We start from the raw sequence: 9,424 nt of genomic DNA, 5'->3' as shown, positions 1-9,424 counted from the left end.
CCAGGAACTTTAGGGAAGTTCAAGAGGCGAAGATTCAAACACCTGTTAAAATTCTCTATCTGCTCAATTATTTTATGGAGAGCCAATTTATCTTTAACCGTCTTGAAGCTGTTTCATTTAATTTTGAATTTGTTTAACTCGGGTGGAAAGATCTTCCTTCACTGATTCCACTGTCTTAACCAAATCTTCAAATTTAAGATACAAAGCAGATACCTCACCTGAGGATTTCTGAAGAGTAGAGTCCATCTTGTTAAGCATTAACCAAATCTTTCCAAGATTTACCTCTGTTGATGTATCCGAGACTCCGATTAACCCTCGGGCCTCACTCTCCAGGCTCCTTTGCTGTGACGTGGGACCCTAGCCAGAGAGCTCAGACGCTACACTTCCAGAAGTGTTAGGCTGTTTCCCAACGAAGCAGTTAATGCCGGGCACGGAGGAATGTTGGAAGTGGAGGGGGGAGATAAAGATGTTTCTTGTCCCAGCAGAGGTTCACCACCCTCACCTCACTTGGAGAGGCTCTGGCAAGGAAACAATCCAGTCTCTGCTGGATTGGGGAAGAAGTTCAGGTAGGCGGGGAAACAAACATCACACTCCATTTCCTCTTTGTATGGGGGCATCTTAGAGAAGAAATTTTTGCAGAAAAAACATCCAGTGAGAGAGCAGCGTTTCACACACTGGCGGTCACACCGCCATCTTGCCACTCCCCCCCCCCCCCCCCCGACGTCATATGTGCTACTTTTGAATGCACGTGGAGGGAAAATCTCTAACTGTGTACCTATACTTAGCCATATACTTAGGTGTCTGGTAGGAGCCTGTTCTATAAGGGAAAATGGGTGTCTACTTTCCCTTATAGAATACTAGCATAACAGGTCAGATGCATACATATTATTCAGGTTCAAGCATTTGCACCAGCCATAGCCATAGGGCTGATATAAGTGAGGATGCCTAACTGCCTGAGATATGTGTAACTCGTGGAGGGCATAATCAAACGGGGACGACCATCTCTAAGGGCGCCCATCTCTAAGGACGTCCTGGCGAAGGGGCGGGGAAACCCGTATTATTGAAACAAGATGGGCGTCCATCTTTTGTTTCGATAATACGGTCAGGGAAGCCCAAATCTCAACATTTACGACAACCTTAGAGATGGTCAACCTAAATGTTGAGGTGGTCGACCTTAGAGATGGTCGTCCCCGATTTTCGGTGATAATGGAAACCGAGGATGCCCATCTCAAAAACAACCAAATCCAAGGCATTTAGTCATGGGAGGAGCCAGCATTCGTAGTGCACTGATCCCCCTGACATGCCAGGACACCAACTGGGCACCCTAGGGGGCACTGCAGTGGATTTCACAAATTGCTCCCAGGTGCATAGCTCCCTTACCTTCGGTGCTGAGCCCCTAAAACCCACTCCCCACAACTGTACACCCCTATCATAGCCCTAAGGGGTGAAGGGGGGCACCTACATGTGGGTACAGTGGGTTTCAGGTGAGTTTTGAAGGGCTCTCATTTACCAACCCAAGTGTAACAGGTAGGGGGGGATGGGCCTGGGTCCACCTACCTGAAGTGCACTGCACCCACTACTGCTCCAGGGACCTGCATACTGCTGTGATGGAGCTGGGTATGACATTTGAGGCTGGAATAGAGGCTGTCAAAAAATGTTTTAAGTTTTTTTTTAGGGTGGGAGGGGGTTGGTGACCACTGGGGGCGTAAGGGGAGGTCATCCCCGATTCCCTCCGGTGGTCATCTGGTCAGTTCGGGCACCTTTTTGAGGCTTAGTCGTGAAAACAAATGGACTAAGTAAAGTCGACCAAATGCTCATCAGGGACGTCCTTCTGTTTTCCATTATCGGCCGAGGACGCCCATCTCTTAAGCATGCCCCAGTCCCACCTTTGCTATGCCTCTGACATGCCCCCATGAACTTTGGTCGTCCCCGCAACGGACTTCAGTTGAGGATGCCCAAAATTGGCTTTCGATTATGCCGATTTGGGCGACCCTGAGAGAAGGACGCCCATCTCCCATTTTGTGTCGGAAGATGGGCGCCCTTCTCTTTCGAAAATGCCCCTGATAGTATTCCATAGGTTATGCACATAAGTGTGAGTTCCACCCATGCCCTACTTCTGTGTCCTGTGTATACCCACATCGCAAATAAGCACTATGAAAGATATGTCTGTATTTATAAAATGTAGATTCGCTTTTGACATTAACACATGGCAATTCAGATTTAGCTCTTGATTCAATTTGAAGAGTTTTAGGCGTGGAACTGGACAGCCAACTCTCTTTTGCCTCTCAGATCAATATGGTAGCTAGTAAATATATATATTTTTTTTACTTAAAAAACTTTGGGTTATCTGTAAATACATAGAAACCATGATTTTTCACTTAGTAATTCAATCTTTAATATTTCCACTATTAAACTATTGTAATTCCATTTATATTGGTTGTACAAAAACTTCAATATTGAAGCAGCAGAATGTTCAGAATGCTGCAATTTGGGTCATTTTTTTCAGTAGGGAAATATGACTATTTCATTTTTTTAGGTCACAGTTACATTGGTTTCCAGTGGAGGCTAGATTGCAATTTAAAGTATTGGTCTTGAATTTAAGGTTTTTCATGGGGATTCCCTGGGTTATCTGATCTACCATTTTGCCTTTTTAAATAGGAGCTACGGGAGAGCTACCAGACACTTTTTTCCTGCTAGATTGTCCTACTATTCATAAGTAAAGGCTTGGCATTTCTTAAAATCGTCTCTAACTTAGCAAGTGACTTCTAGCTGGAACTCTCTCCCATCTGTTTTAAGACATAAAGAACATTATTCTGAGTTTCAGAAATTGCTAAAGACCTACCTTTTCAAAAAATATGTTCCCTAATTTATGTATGTTGTATCTTGGTTTCTAAATTCTTTAATTATTTTGCATAATCATTTGGAATATGCTCCTTTTCTTGATGCCATCTGCTTAGAACTTGTCGGTTGTGGCAGGCTATAAGATTTTTAATGTAATGTATGTGCACACATGCATGTGTATATGCTGGTATTCTAAACATTTATATGTGTATGAGGCACTGCTATTGCCTTCTTTACAGAATTACCTCCTTAATGTGCCCATAGCAGCAGCAGCAACACCCACACCTCCTGGAACCCATGACATGTTTCAAAATATGCCCCCAACCCCTGGGGCTCTCTGGTAGTCTATAAAACGTTTCCTTCTCTGCCTCTTTTCCCCTGCATTCCTTGACATCCTTTTAAAAGTGAATCCCACTACTCAGTCCCTCAACACTCTGGCTCCTATCAGGGGGATCTAGGGCCCAATGCACAAAGGGCCACTTTAAATACAGCAGCCCTGTGAGAAGTTAACAAGTCACAAACAACGACTGATGCACAAAGGGGGTGGCATGTAAATTAGATGCACAGATCTCCCTTTGGATACTAATATCAAAAAATCATTCAGTCTCTGGTACAATAGATAATACAAATATCCAAACCAGGACACAAGTTGCCCTATCAAAAATCATTCAAACACATATTCACAGTAATGGTTACCAGAAATGCTTATACGTTTAAAAAAAAATACTTTTTTTCAAAAGATTTTTTTATGATTACTCTCAGACTTTCCATCTATTGCTGCAAATAATAACATTACTGCTTGGTGGTTCAGCACTTCTTTCATCGGGTAATCTTTTTATGTGAGTATTTGTGTGCTGAGAGTAGTCCCAAAAAATCTTTTGAAAAAGGTATTTTGGTTTTTTTTTAAAAACCTACAAGCATTTCTGGTAACCATTACTGTGAATATGTGTTTGAATGATTTTTGATAGGGCAACTTGTGTCCTGGTTTGGATATTTGTATTATTTATTGTACCAGAGACTGAAGGATTTTTTGATATTAGTATCTGAAGGTGGACTATCAATCCTAATGGCAGCGAGTTGGCAAGCAATGTTCGGATATTCTGACGAACATGTGACGTCGGTTATGCAGCGATCTTCTCTTTTTAGCCATAGTCCTCACTTAGGTGGGGATATGAATTTCTTGACATTAAGGAATATGTATGTACAATTGAGACGCAATGTGATCAGATTGGAGCTACATGAACAACAACTTATAGAATACGTGAAACATCAAATGATCCCTAGAGGGCTAAGTATTCAAAAAGAACCGAAAATATTTCAAGATAAAGCAGTGTTTTTGGAATGTTGGGCAGCCATTTTAAATCGGTGTTCCAGGGACTTGATGCTGTTGGTTGTTGAGACAGCTCAGGATTCCATCAAGGAGTTGCAGGGATCTATAGATGGGGTTCTTACTCAATTACAAATGTCATCTACATCTACAGACACTATGTTTAAACCCAAAGAATAGTTATGTTTACTGACCAGTTAAATCAACTGTTCAGAGCTAACCACTCATTTTCAGCAGCTACTCCTGTTAATGGCCTGAAGAATCCACTTAGACAGACTTAGAACCTAATGCATTTATACAGATTCTGTTCTTTAGTGCACCATAAATGATTTAGGGGTCTTTTATAAAGGTTAGTGTGTGTTATATGCCACAGGACCCATTTCATTCCTATGGGCCCTCTGTAGTAAAGGACACCTTAAGTACAATCAAATTCACGTGCATTAAAATTTGTGTATGTATTTAATTTTTGTATAGTACCAAATGTGAAACAAATTGAAGAAATGCTAATAATCAAGAAAATGGATATTCCAAAGGTGAACCAAGTTTCTTTCTGTCCACATCCTAATTTCCATCAGAATAATACTTCTTGAAAAATTGAACTGACCACCTTAAAACTGAACGGTCTTTAATATTAACTTCTTGAATGAAAAGACCACTTTTAATGCCACTTTTAATGAGTGGAGGAGTAGCCTAGTGGTTAGTGCTGTAGACTTTGATCCTGGGGAACTGAGTTCAATTCCCCCTGCAGCTCCTTGTGACTCTGGGCAAGTCACTTAACCCTCCATTGCCCCTGGTACAAAATAAGTACCTAAATATATGTAAACCACTTTGAATGTAGTTGCAAAAACCTCAGAAAGGTGGTATATCAAGTCTCATTTCCCTTCCCTTCCATCAAATTATTAACCTTTAACACATCTAGTTCAATACCTGGAAAGGTCATTGCAGCACTAGGTCACTTAGATATTTCCAAAAAACCAGCAAATAGCCCCAAACCAATGCTAAGCTCTCAAAGGTAGTAGATAGTAGCAAGGTTGATACATTAAAGTGTATCAGCTGTCATGACAGCCTGAATATTATTTACATATAATTAGTATAATATTTGCCACTACTCAAGACCTGAGAAACCACCCCATGATTTCTCACCCAATACTGAAATTCTCAAAATAAGCACAAGCTGCCAAAGGTCCTATTAGTAAACAGTTGTCTAAAAATATTGTGATTGAGACTTGAAGCCAAATGGCTAAAATGAATTCAGATTCATCAGTAGAGGATAAACTGCCCAATATGGAAAACATTTTACTGGACAAGAAAGGCCCGTGTCCTCTTAAATTGTTTATTATTATTATTACATTTTTACCCCGCGCTTTCCCACTCAAAGCAGGTTCAATGCGGCTTACATAGTAATAGGGATTACAGGATATTGATGAGAAAATAAAGTTAAATATAACATAATAAAAAAGTGAAAGGCAGGTAAAGAGGGAGAGGGGTGAAGGAGTAGGAGAGGTGTGAGCAAGGGTAGAAGAGGCAGGAGGGGGATGGGTACAGGATAAGCAAATGAAATTTTGGTTGGAAAGATGTTGGAAAGATATTTATGTCTGCCTAAGAACTGAAACTCAGTGGCACTTAACTGGAGAATGCTGCTGATTATCACCGCAGACTGCCCCTGTACTGCCCGGTTAGTGACGAGGCGGGAGTGGGGGGGAGAGTTGTGGACAAAGTTTGGGAGAACACAGGACTTAGCTAGACAGCAGTCGCATTCAGAACACTAACTAGTTACATAACTGGTTAAAGTTAGTACGGCAAAAAGGCTGTCCTAAATTTAGTCACAGAAGTAACCGGACACCGGTCTGAATTTTAGCTGGAGCCCGGTTAATTTCTGGGTAGCTGTAGAGGAGTTTAGACTGCCCTCTCTTCCTCCAAGAAAAGCATACACCCTTCTGATCTACCCTCTCAACCGCTGAACTCCATCACACCCCCTTTACCATCCTGATTTCCCTTCTCACTCCTGAAGAAAGATCGCAGCAGACCTAAGCCCCCTCAACTCTACCCCCCACCATAGTTATGTTACGTTACAGTATATTATACATTGCTTCTCATCCACAAATACCTGGATGGTTCTATGCAGATTACAATAAAAAGAGACTGGTCAAACAAAATCCAGGAAATTGCATATTTCCAAGCAGTAGTAATCAGTTAATTAGACAAAAAATGTTTACCAAATAGCCAAGTTTTGAAAGTTTTTCAAAATGTCAAATATCTAGAATCAATTCGGATTACCAATAACAGAGAATTCCACAATAAAGCAGACTGATAATAAAAAGAAGAGCTAAATATAGACCGAAGTTTGTGTTGTCTGACAGACGGAAAATGTAAAGCATCAAATTATGAGTATTTTAAGAAGAGTTGATATGAATTTCACTAGCCCAGTCACAAAGATAAAGAGGTGCTGAACCATTCAGAATGTTATGGATAAAAGCACAAAGTTTAAACTCTGGCCTTCACAGGAAGCCAGTGTAACTTCATCAGCAATGGAATAACCAATTCATATTTAGAGGCTTTAAATATCAGCCAAGCCACTGTGTTCTGCACCAGTTGAATTTTATTTCTTAAAGTTTTAAGACATCCTATATATATATATATAGGTATTAACAATTTTAATATGGAAATCCTTTTATGTGAATCAGAAGTTATGGGCCACCTGTAAATATTTTGGGTTTGCTGAATTCAGATTGTTGGTTCAAGCTTTGATACTTTCTAGAGCAGACTATTGTAACATTATATATATATATATATATATATATATATATATATATATATATATATATATATATATATATATATATATAATGTTACAATAGTCTGCTCTAGAAAGTATCAAAGCTTGAACCAACAATCTGAATTCAGCAAACCCAAAATATTTACAGGTGGCCCATAACTTCTGCATCACATAAAAGGATTTTCATATTAAAAGTTTTATAAAGTTTGTATTTGTAAAACAACTGGTCTGGCTATTGTCTTATCGGTACATTGTAAGCCACTTTGAGTCCGCATTCCTGTGGAAAAAAGTGGGATATAAATGTGCAAATAAATAAATAAATAAATATGACCAGAAAAGGTCATTAAACTATTGTCTACTCCCCAAATCCTAGAGGACTTCTCAAAAATGAAGGAATCTGAACCAATAGAAAAACTTTGTGGAAATTTGGGTTTCAGGGATCCTAACCACAGAAACTTAGTCTTTTCCAGATTAATCTTTAAATGATTACTAATCCAATGTTCAATTAATCGAACAGTAGTGTAGATTCCATAAAAGGTGAAAAAACAATCATTTGAAACCGGTAACAGTAAGGTGATATCATCTGCATATATGAAAAAATGTTTAAGTTGTTCTAGTACCTTACCCAGGTGTTTCAGCAGAATATTAAACAAAGGAGATAACGCCAAACCCTGTGGATGCCACAACCTGGTTTCTAACTCATAGAGAAACTATAATTTCTTTTCACAATATAACTTTGTATAGATTAAAAATAAAAACCTTGAACCAAGACAGAACACATCCACCAATATGCATGTCACTCAACCTGGATAATACAAGATCATGATCAACCAAATTGTATGCTGAGGAGAGGTCAATTTGAATAACAATAGCCTTCTAGAAGACTTATGCTCAACAAAGACTTGCCTTGAGCAATTAAAGCACCTCGGGACTACCTTGATGGGCACTGGTTGTTTGGTAGGGAAAATGGGCAGAAGTGGTCCCACTCGTTCCTGTCTGGTGTGGTTGCCTGTTCAAAATGGCTGCTGTAACCTTGACTACTACTCAAGTACCATGAGGCTGCCACTAGAGGTCATGACAGTTATTTTGAACAGGAAGCAACAACAGGCAGGAGTCAGTGGGCATTGATCCTGCCCAAATCACCAGGAACTATCAATGTAGGCCTGTATGGCTTACAAGGGTGGGAGTGGGGGCTCAGGTCTGCTATGTCTGTCTCAAAGGCAAAGATGTCCAGAACTTAACAATTCATTGAGTGGAAAAAAAACATATTTCCTCCTATTTGTTTTGAAAGTATTTTTTATGTAATTTGATTGAGTGTCCCCTAGTCTTTGTACATTTTGAAAGAGTAAAAAATCAATTCACTTCTACTCATTCAGCACCACTCAGGATTTTAAAGACCTCAATCATACTTCCCCTCAGCTGTCTCTTTTCCAAGTTGAAGAGCCCTAATCTCATTTGCCTTTTCTCATATGAGAGCAGTTCCATCTCCTTTATCATTTTGGTCACTCTCCCTTGAACTATATTTTTTGAGATATGGCAACCAGAGCTGAGCCAGTACTCAAGAGTTTGGTCTATCTCCAGTTCTGATAAGTCTAAGGAATTATCCTTCAGTTTTGACTTGCCATCTGAAAAAGAAGCCTATTCGTTTAGGTATAACTGGTCTGCCATTGTCCAACCTATGAGTGGAATACCACTGTTTTGCATAGTCTTTCCTCTCCCTTCCCCCACATAGAAATCACTTCAGAAAAAGCCACAGTCCGAACCAAAGATTTCAGTCCCTCCCCAAGCTTATTCAGGCCTTGGCCAATATTCAGCTGGGACCTGCAAATGATCCCATAACTGCAACACCCTCCTTTCCTGTCCTGATCCTCCCTTGGATTGGTAGCATGGAATGTTGCTACTATTTGAGTTTCTGCTAGGTACTTGTGACCTGGATTTGCCACTGTTGGAAACAGGACACTGGGCTAGATGGACCATTGATCTGAACCAGTATGGCTATTCTTATGCCGAACCGGTTCTCTCCCACTTCTTCCCATCAATACATTTGACAATAATAAACAATTTCAAAGGAGGAACTAGCTTTCCTTTATTTTTCTTTCAAATCCCTCACTGAATATTTGCTGGTGTAAATTCCTGTAACAGAATAGTTTCTAATTTGAAATCAGTTTCAACTAAAAGCTGACAAAAAGCCTCAAATCTGTATTACTGATCTCTGAAAGGTCCTCATACTGTGACACATCTTTGGATTGAAATCTTGACATTACAACAACTGATCAGTTTATGTAATTATTTGACCTTTGCACATAATTATGTCACTATTAAACTGGATTTTTTTCTTTTTTTTTTTTTTATCCAGCTTTCCTCTATTCTTGACCGTTTTTCTATCTTGTCTTTGAATTGTAGTTCCTTTCCGTTTCTTCATCATTTTTTTTAATTGTAAACCACTTAGATTTTGAAAGGTGGTGTATGAAGAGCATAAT

The sequence above is a fragment of the Microcaecilia unicolor genome, chromosome 2 (genome assembly GCF_901765095.1).
Source record: "Microcaecilia unicolor chromosome 2, aMicUni1.1, whole genome shotgun sequence".
NCBI classification, from domain to species: domain Eukaryota; kingdom Metazoa; phylum Chordata; class Amphibia; order Gymnophiona; family Siphonopidae; genus Microcaecilia; species Microcaecilia unicolor.
The sequence above is the reverse complement of the archived record's forward strand: the minus strand, read 5'-3'. Positions refer to the sequence as shown.